Here is a 12,568-nt window from a genome sequence, read left to right as displayed (position 1 = left end):
CCGCGGACACACACGCTCACTCTCTCTGTCACACACACACACACACACACACACACACACAAATCCCCATAAGGTTACAGTGTTGCTCTCTAGCTCCACTTAACCTGCAATTTACGAAGCAGGGGGGTCGTGTCTCCCCCAGTTTCCACAGGCACACACATATCTGCCACCTACACATATAAACACATATAGGCCACCAAAGCGGGGGCCAAGAGTGGAGGGATAAGGTGGTGGTGTGGGGGAAATAAATACATTATTCAAACTCCTAAAAAAAATCCCAGCCCCTTCCCAGTAGCATGGTCTTACACACACTACCGGTACCCCCACCCCACCGACAACCACACACAGACACACACACATGCCCCTAAACGGGCACAAAGCATGGGGAGGAAGGGGTCGGAGGGGATCGGGAGCAGGATTCGAATGGAATGCATAGAGGAGAAACGTTCCCCCCTCCGCAAAAAAATAAATAAAGCCCTTTTCCGCGCAATTGCAAAGTCACAGCAGTGGAGGGGAAAAAAGCAAAAAGAAAAAAAAAAAAAGGGGGGGGGGGGGGAAAAGGGACGACATTAACTTTTGCATTCAGAAGGAGAATGAAAAAAAAAAAAAAATGGAAGGGGGGAAGGAAACGGAGAGAGGTGTACGGTCCTCCTGCAATTCCGATCATCAAGGCAGATCTTTCCTCGATGCCTCAGAATTTTTGTTCCATTCCCCACCCCCCCCCCACCCCCCCCCCCGCATTTACTAACCCATATCCCCAAAACGGCAGCCGGGGGCTTCTTAGTAGCTTCCTCTTCTTTCTTCGTCGTCGTCGTCCTCCTCCTCTTCCTCCTCGGATTTCCCCCCTTCTTGTCTCTTCTCTTTTAGATCCCGGTTCCAATCCCTCGCCACAGCCCCCAAAGGTGCTTTTGCTTGTGTTGCGGCAAACCCATGGCGGTGTTCATCTGTCAGATGGGGATGAGGGGAGCGCCCGGCCGCGCAGCGCACGCAGAGCGCAGAGGGAGGAGGGCGGGGGGAGGAGGAAGGCACCGGGGAGAGGGAGATGGACGGACAGACAGACGGAGAGATAGCTCGAGAGATAAAAGATAGATAGAGAGGAATAAATAGAACGAGATAGAGCGAGAAAGGGGGGAAAATGGCGTCTTGGAAAGCCGGAATCCCGGAGTAAATCAAATTAACACGCAACACCCAGAGCAGTCCCGGCTAATTTTAGCAGGATCCAAAATAAAATTAAAAGGAAAAAAGGGGGGGTGAGTAGGAGGAGAAGGCGGGGGGGGGGGATAGAGGGGCGGGAGGTGAAAGAAAGGAGGAGGGGGCAAGGAGGGGAAAAAAAAAAAAAGGGAGACCGGGAAAAAAAAAAAAAAAAAAAAAAAAAAAAAAAAAAAAAAAAAAAAAAAAAAAAAGCCCCTCAATGCACTGGATAAAATCCTGGATTTGAAATTGATGGAGCTGGTCTCCAGCTCTCTTGTTTTTTTCTTTTCTTTTCCTTCTTTTCAATATTTTTTTGGAGGGGGGCTCTTTTGCTCTCTGCTTGTTGTTGGTTGGTTTGGAGTCTTGTAGGGGGGCGAGGTTGCAGGGAAGCGTTTTCGGTTTTGCTTTTCCCCGCTAGGAGTTTCAAAAATATTTTAAAAAGGCGAAAAATAATAATAATAATAAGAAAAAGATAGTAAAAAACGAAGGGGAAGAAAAAAAAAAAAAGGAAAAAAAAAAGAAAAAAAGAAAAAAAGAAAAAGAGAAAGAGCAAAGCCCCGTCAGTAGAAAAGGGCTGCTTGGCGGCGGCGAGGGAGCTTCTCTTTATCCCTGCTCTCCCTGGGCTCCGGAGCGGGTGCCGGAGCTCCGGCGGGCTGCGGGGCTGCAGCCGCCCGCCCCGCTCCGCTCCCCGCTCCCCCCGCGCAGCCCCGCGCTGGGCCGGGGGAGGGCGAAGGGAAGGCGGGGAGAAAACACTCCCTTCTCCTGATGGGGCCGGACTCGGTGCTCACACACTCACACAACACACACACCCCCCCCGCATCCCCTTCCCCGCTGAGAAAGGGTGCGCCTGGGGGCGGCTTTTTTACTCCCCCGCTGGATTTTTCCTTTCTCTGTCTTTTATTTGTCTTTTTGGTCTGGTTTCCCCGCTCCCTCTCTCCCTCCCTGCAAGGGGCGGCGATTTGGTTAAGCAGAGCTGGGGGGCTGATGTCTCCCTCTTTCCTCTGTTTCTACCCCTCGCTCCCGGAGTCCTGCAGCACTGGGGGCGGGGTGAGGGGGCGAAGTGTGGGGAATAAATGGTAATGATCAGGCACACACACACGCTCACACACACACACACTCTCACACGCAGACACGCACTCGGTGTGGCTGCAGTGCTCAGCTCTGGGTTAATGTACTCAACAGTGCCACTACCTGACACAACTGCAGCACTGATGGGGGCAGGGGAGAAAAGGCAGAGGAGGTGAGATTTAGGGCAGGGCTATTTATCCCATTTATCCCACTCCAAGCTCAGTCTCTCCCACGCCCTCCCACTCGCCCCCCCCCCCCCCCCCCCCCCCCCCCCGCCAGCACCCCATATGATTTTCACCGCGGGCTCGTGACCTGTGTGAGACACCCGGGGGTGCAGTGACTGCTGTTCAGGCTACACTGAGAATTCTCTCTCTCTGGCTGGGGGAGCTAAGCAAGGACTCTCAACCTCTAATTTAAAGACTAAATCCACCCTTCCTCCCCCTGCCCCGACCTTTCAGAATGGACCAGCAACAGTGCACAAAATGCAACACAAACTTAGCTGCAGGCCAGTGGAGCTGCACAAAATCCAAATTTCTGGGCTTTTCCATTCCCACCCTTGCTCTGCCAGCAGTCTGGATGATGCTGCCTTTAGGGCTGCTGGCTGGGCAAACCTGTACACAAGTAAATTGTTGGCTTTCCTGAGTACTCATGGGATAAGGAAGAGCCCCCAGAGGAGGGAAGGCTTTTGTAATGGAGCTGTGGAACTGTACTTACAGATGAAGATAACTTTCCAGGGTTAGGAGGGGGAATGTAGGGAGTACCCCACTGCGTTTCTCTGCAGGTTTGGTCCCTTGCAAAGATGGTGCCACAGGATTCCCTGTCCCAGAGTGCTGCAGGAGGCTCAAACTACACCAAGTCTCTCCCCTTTGCTCTGGGACAGATGGTAGCTTCACACCATCATCCTGAGTGACCTGAATTCAATGTGCAGCTGATGCAAGGGTTGACCCTCACTTGCCATGGAGGCTTATTCATGTGCCATTATCCCTTATGTCATATAATCATAGAATTAGGTAGCTTGGAAGGGACTGTCATATAATCATAGAATTAGGTAGCTTGGAAGGGACCTTAAAGATCTTGTCACACCCCCTGCAATGGGCAGGGACACTTTCCACTATCCTAGGCTTCTCCAAACTTCTATCTCACCTGGACTTGGACACTTCCAAGGATAGGACAGCCAGAGCTTCTCTGGGCAACTTGTGCCAGGGCCTCACCACCCTCACAGCCAAGAATTTCTTCCTAATATTCAATCTAAACCTGCCCTCTTTCAGTCTGAAGCTATTCCCATTGTCCCATCACTCCAGGCTCATGTAAAAATTCTCCAGCTCTCTTGGAGGACCTTTAAGCCCTGGAAGGAGTTCTAAGGTCTCACTTAAAAAGGTCTTTTCCGCTCCAGACCTGAAAACCACAGTTCTCTCACCCTCTCCCTTTAGGAGAAGCAACAGATCTACAACACAGGTCCCAGTCTAACATCGACTGAGTCAAAGAGATTTGTGGGCCCATGAGGTGCACAGCCCTCACCAGCCCTCAGCAGACTCAGCTACCTGGGTGAGTATGTGCTCTCAGCCCCATTATGTTACTGGGAAAAATTTCTGGGTAAAAACCACACCAAAGCATTGCTTCCCTTTGGATCTCCCCACATGACTGACATCACGCAACATACTTGCAAATGCCATACACCTGAGCTGAGGTGCAGCAGGCTGTGCCTGTCCTTCCCTCATGGTCTTTTCCTCATGCTTCTCTCCAAAAGGAGAAAACAAATAAATCAATAAAATACATAAGAAGCCTTCCAAATGATGACCAACAGATCAACCCCATCTCCATCCCAAACAAACATGCAACTCACAAACTTTTGAATTGGAAATGTCACACTGAAAATGTTGACATTTCTGATTGAAACCAAACAGGGATTGCCATTTCCAATCAGCTCTTTGACATGGAAGGGAGGCTTGCTTGTTTGAATTAAATCACCGAACTGGAGCTACGTTTTGTCATTTTGTATCTAAACAAAAGAAAGAAGAAACAGTTTCAACATTTCTTGGCAGAACTGGTGTTGACATTTCCTGTGAGAATTATGGTTTCGAAATGAGAACTTTTGGCAGGTGAGCTCTGCGTCAAAGACCTCCAAAGACCATCATCTTCCTCCATGGAATAAGCTGACACATGGTTATGAAATAATTGGCTTGATTAAATTAACACAGAAAACTAAGTTATGGAATAAAAACAAACACAAAACAAAACAAAACAAAACAAAAAAAAAGGAGAGAGAGGGAAAGAAAAGAAAAAAAATCACGTTTGCTACCCCTTTGCTAAAAAATACTATTTTGATTATATTAAATAAATTTAGGATAAAAAGTGTTTTGTGAGCCTTTTCTCTTTTTATCTTGTATTTATTTTCTTCTGGAGAGGATACATATGCATAAACAAATGTATTTAAGCAGCCCCACAAAAAAGAATTTCAATGTGAGTTCAATTTAGAAAGTGACAGGGATAATGGCTTATTTAATGCTCACTTTGAAAACATGACAGAGTAAAGAAACAAAAATAAGAAAGACTCAGACCTAGTAAAGAAAGTTTGTGATTCACCCAAAGTTATTTTTAGGCCTGTCATGTGTATAACTGAAAGAAAAGAAAGAAAAAAAAAATCACACCTGGTTACTTTTACTTGTAGACATCAAACTCTGACAGGATAAATTTCATAAACAGAAAAAGACCCATCCCTTTGAGTGGTCACCATGTAGGACACATGTGCGTAAATCACTGAGAATCAGTGCTGACATCAAAGGTTTTCTGACCTGTGGTTTTGTCTCCTAGATCTAGAAAATTTTCCCTCTTTTAAACAGCCTTCTCCCTCTGTCTCTGCTATGTGTCAAGGAGTTCAATCTAAGTGGATAATCTCAAAGAGAAAGTTTTCTCCTCTTTGTTCTTTTCACTTAAAAAAAATATGATGGCATTCATAAAGTTGGTTTGATTCTGCATCAGACCTGAAATAAGTTTCCTATTTGTGCCTAAGTCTACACATAACCTTGATTGCATGAGACAATTGTTCTGTAATGAACACCATGAGCCTATTATTTTTATATAAAGAGCATATTGAGTTAAACATCTATATAACTCTCCCTAAGTTCAAGGTATGAATTAAAATTATACAGAATTATTGGGTGATTTGTAAGACAATGTGAAAGATTTAAAAAAAAAAAAAAAAAAAAAAGAAAAAAAGAACGAAAGATCTTGAGATGCCCCCAGTAAAACAGTGGTAACTTCATAGGATACAAAAATACAATCAGATCACTACAAGTATATATTTACTATTAAAATTGCTTTAAACAGGTATTTCCCTTGTGTGCTTTGGCTTATCAGATATCTAGAACATTTCTGAGATTTATGTAGATTGTCTATCTATCTATCTACTTCTCCTATTATGATCATTTACCTATTTATATGTGCACACACAACCAAAACTTAGATACACAGTTTCCAGCTCCTTATATCCCACAACAATTGTATTTCAAGACAAATGAAAACGGGGACAATGTGAGCATATTTAATTTTTTTTTTCTTTTTCTTTTTCTTTTTCTTTTTCTTTTTCTTTTTCTTTTTCTTTTTCTTTTTCTTTTTCTTTTTCTTTTTCTTTTTCTTTTTCTTTTTCTTTTTCTTTTTCTTTTTCTTTTTCTTTTTCTTTTTCTTTTTCTTTCTTTTCCCCGTCAAAAAAGTTAATTCAACTGTTTGGACAAATTAGAAATAACAGTGATTTTTAAAGTAACCCTTTTAATTTATAAATCGTTATGACATCTGGTGTCAAGTTTCAACCTTGTGTGAAAAATGACAGGCAAGAATCAAAATTCAGGGCCAAGCAGTTGGAAACCAAGTGCAAAACTAATTTTGGAAGACAAAACTCCTCTCTTTTGGTTGATTCTTCATGGTTTTAGGGCATTTATAGCCACAGTACCCCCAAACAATTTCTTTTCCCCTTGCACATTATTTTGTTAACTCAGAACTGACACCCTTGCCTCAGCATCTTCATGAAGCTGACAAAGGCTGTGTTGTGTTGGTTATTGTCCAGAAACAAGAAGATTTTGTCTCAACCACAACAATTAGGAGAAAAATTTGGTAGCTTAAAAACTAAGATGACCAGATGGGAGTCTCAGTTTCAAACCCAGGCTTTCTTATCTATCTTATATTTCCAGATCCTTCTTTTCCCCTTTGGAGGTGGTGTCTAAACATCTCTCTGCACACAAAAGTTGTAATGCTCAGTGATGCAGCACTTGCTGACACACCAGCAGAGCACCAGGCCCTGCCCTTTGCTCAGGCTGTTCATGTTCTTTGGAAACCCTCAGAATATTTGATCTTTCAACATCTGTCAGTTTGCCGCTGCTTTTATTGTGTGTTGATGTTCCTCAGTCTTCCTCGAGCAAATGAGTGACTCTGATCTCATAAGTGCATTAAGTTATTTCCTTCATCAAAAAATCTTCAAAGAAACTAAATCTAGTAAGCATCAAAACCCATCCTGGATTTTCATGTGCACTGTTGGCTTATGTTGCTGTGGATTTTCATCACAGTTTTCATACAGATTATAATTTTGCATCTATATGTACATATAGACTTCAATATACTTAAGTATATCTATGGTTTATAAACAAGCATAGGAGCAGCAACATGAATAAGAAGCACAAAAGATTAGCAGAACTGTGACATCAGCCAATGAAGCACAGGACAGGCAGGAGGTAATTGAAAGCTGTATAATTTAGGATAGGGAATGAATGGAAATACTGGATCCATGTGGGAATTTTGGTTATAAAGAATAGTTTAATCTAGTTGGGGAAGTCATAAAAGGAATTGATAACTAGAATTTGAATTCAGAAAAAATATCACATTGAAATGAAGATGTACGAGGTTCATAGCAATTAATCACTTCAGGAGCTTAAGAGGGGGATAGGTAAAAATCACCATTTCATGACATTTTCAGTTTGGAGAGTGGATGGCTTCCGAGAAGATATGCTTTAGCCAGAGAAAAGTAATTGGGTTCAGGACAGGAGCAGACATGAAATGAGTTAAGAACTGCCTAACTGACAGATCTCTGAAAGCAATTGTCAATGCAGAATTATGGCCAAAGAATAGTGTTACTAGGGTTTCCTCTTATGCTATTCATCAGTGATATGGAAGTAAATATAAAACTACTCCCGATGACATTTGTAGATGATGACATTATGGTCACTGAAATGGCAAAGAATGAGAAACCAGGGTGGCCTGATGTAGAAAACACTGCCTGGCTTGGGCAGGAAAAAAAAAAGAAAAAAAAGAAAAAAAAGAAAAAAAAAAGAAAAAAAAAAGAAAAAAAAACACGTGGTTTGTTTTAATAAGATGCTTCTTACAAAATGAGAACAAAAATCTGGACAAATCTGGCCAGCTTTGAGTTGGACCCTCAAATCTCAAAGGACTGGTGAGTCTTGGGCTGAATTTTAGAGGCTGTCTATGGGTTTCACAGCCACATTTTAAGACATATGGTGACAAAACTGGAGAGGGTCTGGAAAAGAGTAACAAAAATACTTGGGGAAAATGGAAAAAATATTTGAGAGCAAAGGTTGAAAAATTTTGTTTAGCCATCAGAAATGTGTTTAATTACAGGTGAAGAGAGGTGAGAAAATTAAATGATATCAAGGGACTAGACATAGGTACCTAAACTTTCAAGGAAGAGAGATGGGACCATTCTTCTATTCAGCGTTTCCTAAATATCTGTTTAATTGACTCCTACCCACTGTAAATTCAAATAATTTCTAGCCCTCTCCACACACTGCAATTGGAAGACCTCAATCAAACATTTGGGTTTTGCTTTGGGGCTGAGGGTTACCTTGTCCACGTGCAGCTCTGGATTTGATCTGAGATTCCTTTCTAGAAATAAAGTTTAACTGAATAAAATAGAACTATCCTTTAGCCTAAGCCAAGCTGAATCCCTGATCATCCTGACAGGCTGGAGACAGCCCAGATGGTCTGCATGGTCCTTTCTGGCTTGGGAGCCTGGGAAATGAATTTGCAGGAGAATTGTGTAAATGTCTTTTGAACTTTGCCTGACAGCAATGTGCATACGGTACATTTCTCATGGAAGCTGCCATGTAACAGCAAGCAAAATCTTACTACTTCAAGGTGAAAGAAGCCATCCAGTGACTGAAGAAACACTGCCATACGGTTAGGTCAAATAATGACTTTTTCTAAGAACTGTTAAACCCCTAAAACCAGAGGGTTTTGCTTTGGCTCTGAAAATTGGCTCAGAAAATTTGGCTCAGAAAATTTCTCCAACCCAGGATGGATTTCTCTATATAGAAAGAGACACAGCCTTGTCTTATGGTTAGATCCCATTGGTGATGGGTGATTTCATCTACAACCTGTTAAATCAGAGCAGATACCCAAACCTTGTCTTCTAGGCCACTGCTCCAAGAATGACACATCTCACTGTTCTTGGGCGGCTCTGTCATCGTATTTTAATAGGCTGTTCTTTTAGGCATGGATAACACTAATTGAATCAGAAATTACTGATTTATCTTGTCCAAATATGTCCTCAGTCCCATGGAGAGGCTAACAATTTTTATTTCTCATGAAATAACACAGGATGGCCTTGACTTTATTAAAATATATGTACCTTATTATCCCTAAAAATAATCTCTGACAAAGTCCACAACAATATTAAAAGAACCAGAAAATGTCTTCTGTCTTTGTCTGTATGATATTCTTGGGCCAGTCACACAGCAGGAGACGCAGATCACAAGATACAATCAGCAGTAAGAGGCAAGCTGAGGTTGACCTCAAATTATTTGGAGGAAAAAAAGAAAGAGCGTGTTCGTATGTTATTAGTAATGTGTAAAATCCTTCAGATGACAATGGATAATATGCATGTGAATATCCATCCATAGATAATATACATATGGAGAATAACCTGTTCTCAATACCTATGTATCTTCTTTATCTAAAATTTAAATAATCTTAGCCTTTCCTTTCCCTTCCTCCCAGGGCTTCGCAAAACTTGACACATGGGTGCTTTATATGCTTAAATTATTTATCATTGTTGTGGGATATCTGATACTTTTGGAGATGGAAACATGAGGAACAAGATAGATCTCATTTCAGTGTGGAGCTCTATCTGAACAGCAGTTTGCGAACATTCTTCGGGATGTTTGGCACCATGTGCCTGGACCGGTCCCTGACGGCCAGCGCACAGTGGGAGCAAGATCCCTCAAGGTCAGGGTGCAATATCAGACAAGAATAACTGCTGGCATTGAGTCTCTGTCATCTGTATTGGATCTCATCTCAGGGACAGCACTGTTCCCAGCCAGGCAGGGCAGGCATCAGGTTGGTCAATACACAGGGGGGATGTTTGAGCCCTTACCATGGCCAGATGTAGCACATCGTGTAGAGAGCAGATTGTATTTGTCAGTTCCAGGTCTACAGCGGAGCCTCGGGACACCTAATTTTGCCTTTACTCCCTTTTCTTTGTCCATTAGCATTTACTGACACACCCAGGGTGGCATCCAGCCTCAGCATCAGGTGACACAGAAATGCCCTGATTCAGAGGGAGCATCCCGAGTGACCTGACTCTCCATCCCAAAGGAAAACTAGGCAAGGAATTCCACGTCTGAAAAACCAGCAGCTGATTGATTCCCCGTGTTCCAGGGAAAGTGCAGCACAAGTTTTTAGCTCACACCTCGGTCCTTTGTCAATGTTTTCTTATCGCAGTTTCTTTACCACCGAGGTAAATTTTGAAAAAAACCGAAACCAAACCCAAACAAAAACCCCGAAAAAACCCAACAGACAACCCAAATCTACACGTGTGCGTGGGGCTGACGCTCTGCACGATCTGTGTGGGATCTGCCTCACGGCTACAGTACTGCCTTGCAGTCTTTTCTTGCCCTTTTCTGCACCAGCTTGTGAAATTTGGGAAGTTTTGGGTGGTTTTGGTTGAATAGCCATGAAGCATTGCCCTCTGCCGGCAGGTCGCACACCTGGCTGCGAGCGGCTCCTGCAGCGCTCGCGCTTGGGACGGGATTAAAATCTCAAGCACTTTACATGAGGTTATTTAAATATTGGAAAAGAAAAGAGCGCAAAGCCAAGGGGGGGGGGGGGGGGGGGGGATCATCAGCACCAAAAGGATCACTTGTGTCCTTAGAACTTAGAAGGCAAATACATTTTTATGGTTTATTTTTTGTTTTGTTTTGTTTTGGTCATGTTTTAAAATATCAACTGACAAAGCATTTCTTGCTACAGCTGCACAACATTGTGCACATGCAGCAGCACGTGGTTTCGAGAGAGACTCATGATGCAGCCCTCACTGTTTGTTAGGAGTGAAATGCAGACTGAAATCACGGATGTCAAAAAGTCACTGACAATAAAAAAAATTATCAGAGAATGCAGATATCTTTTGTGCTAATTTAGCCCTTTCTTACAGCAGGGCCTGAGCAGTTCACAGTGTCCTAGAAAAATATTTATCCTCACAATCTGCAGGACTTGAAGGGGCTCCAGTGCTCTATTTTACCTACAAAGAGGTGAGGCATAAAACAAAACCAAAATTATTTACCTTGGGTTGCAATGGGAGCCTTGGGCAGGAGGGCTTCAATTCCTATTTTTCACATCTTTCTAGTCCATATATGAGCTTTCCATGTCCTGAAGTTTACACCAACTCTGTCCAGTTTAACCTATGAAGAATTTAAGAAACAGGATACATTTTTAATTATTTTTCCCTTTGATACAACTCTGCATCTTCAATAAATTGTATAATATAGAGTAGGAAACTTCTACTGAGAGCAAGCTAAAAATATAGGATTTATTTCTTCCTTTTTTTTCTCTCCATCACAGCTCCTGTTCCCAAATTACACTTGCCTTGCTCAGTCTTAGAAAGTTGACACAGAACAAATTGTCCTACGTAAATTGCAAGTTTCTCATCTGATTGACAGCAATCCACAAAGACGGATTAATTCCAGAGGAAGTCAAGCAAAGACCGTGTCATAACTATTAACCCAATTATAAATATGTTCTGAATTGCTGTGGAGTTGCCAGCACATCCTTCATGTGATGCCTCACGTAAATTTGAACTACAGGAGCCAGACAGAACACAGGTGAGGGGCATGCAGTGAGTTACGCGTTGCATGTGTGCAGTTTTGCTCCCTTGGCTGCCTCAGCCTTGCTGAGAAGGGACAACCTCTCACTCCCTCCTGGAGACTTTGATCCTGAAGACACGCAGTGGGCAGCCAAGCATACGACCTGCTAACATTCTTTCTGCTTGTTTTGGCTGCTCTTGTCCTTAAACCAAAACAAGTCATTAAGGGAGCAAGGACAATTATTCTTTGAAATTTGTGTAAGGAAAGGGTGTGAGAACAGGGGCTGCTGTGAAATTGGTATTGTCACATAATCGATGTGATTGTGCCACTCCTAACTGCAGAACCCTGACTGATTTTATCAAGGTCTCCTTTTGCAAGTGACAATAAACCTAATAGCTGCCCACAACTTAATAATTTTCTTGCACCACATATGTTCACTTTTGGTCCTTGGATTTTTTTTTTTTTTTTTTTCCTCCAGTCTCCATCTGTTCTTTTGCCTTTGAGGTACTTTAGTTACCATGGAAATAACAACATCATCTGGATGGGTGGAGCTTCTTGCAGTGTAAAGTTGGTTTCCCACACAAAGTATTTAGCAAGGTATGGGGGTGGCTGACAAAATTACAGCATTTCATGTGATAGGTTCTCATGCTTTGGGTGTGCAGCAGAGAGATACCTGGTGTGTGCTCATGAATGCATAGGTCTGTTCCAGGAGGGGGGATGTTGCTCATTTTTGATCTGCCAGAAGAAGACTTTCGCTTGAGTCCTTCATGACTGATTCCTTCCAATCTTTAGTTGAAAGTTGGATTTAATTTGTCAGGATCCAGATATAAGACAATTTCTGTGTCCTGTGATTGTCAGATTGGTCGGTATCATAGGTTGGCACAATTTTGTTTTCTAGTTATAGAAAAATGTGAGATATTTTTCCCTGGCCTAACTGTGGAGTGGTTTGGAGGGGAGAACAAGGACCTATCAAAAAGCTAGCCAGGATATTGGCAGCTAAGTTAACTAATAGGAAATGTCAATGTGACTTTGGAGGGGACACTTAAAGCTAACTGCTGGGGATCAGTCGCTCTCTCGCTTTGGAAATCAGCCATGAGGTAACATCGTAGGCAGCTGGGCCGGGCCCCGGTCGGGCTCTGCTGCCTCTCTGGGCGGCCGGGCCGGGCCCAGCCGGGGTCTGGGGGCCGCTGCCCGCACGGGGAAGGCCTGGGCCCGCTGAGCCCCTTTCC

General features: G+C 43.1%; 1 protein-coding gene across 5 annotated transcripts in view; it reads right to left on the bottom strand.

The window, feature by feature from the left end:
- Positions 1 to 1,207, bottom strand: part of SETBP1 (SET binding protein 1) — a 271,500-nt gene extending 270,293 nt beyond the window's left edge. For all 5 annotated transcript variants that reach the window (XM_040089732.2, XM_040089733.2, XM_040089735.2 and 2 more), the window contains exon 1: positions 750 to 1,207. The gene's annotated coding sequence lies outside the window, so the exon portion shown is untranslated. The remainder of the gene's footprint in view (positions 1 to 749) is intronic.
- Positions 1,208 to 12,568: the final 11,361 nt, after the last annotated feature.

Source organism: Hirundo rustica, chromosome Z (genome assembly GCF_015227805.2).
Source record: "Hirundo rustica isolate bHirRus1 chromosome Z, bHirRus1.pri.v3, whole genome shotgun sequence".
NCBI classification, from domain to species: Eukaryota; Metazoa; Chordata; class Aves; order Passeriformes; family Hirundinidae; genus Hirundo; species Hirundo rustica.
This window is presented reverse-complemented; position numbering and strand designations above follow the sequence as displayed.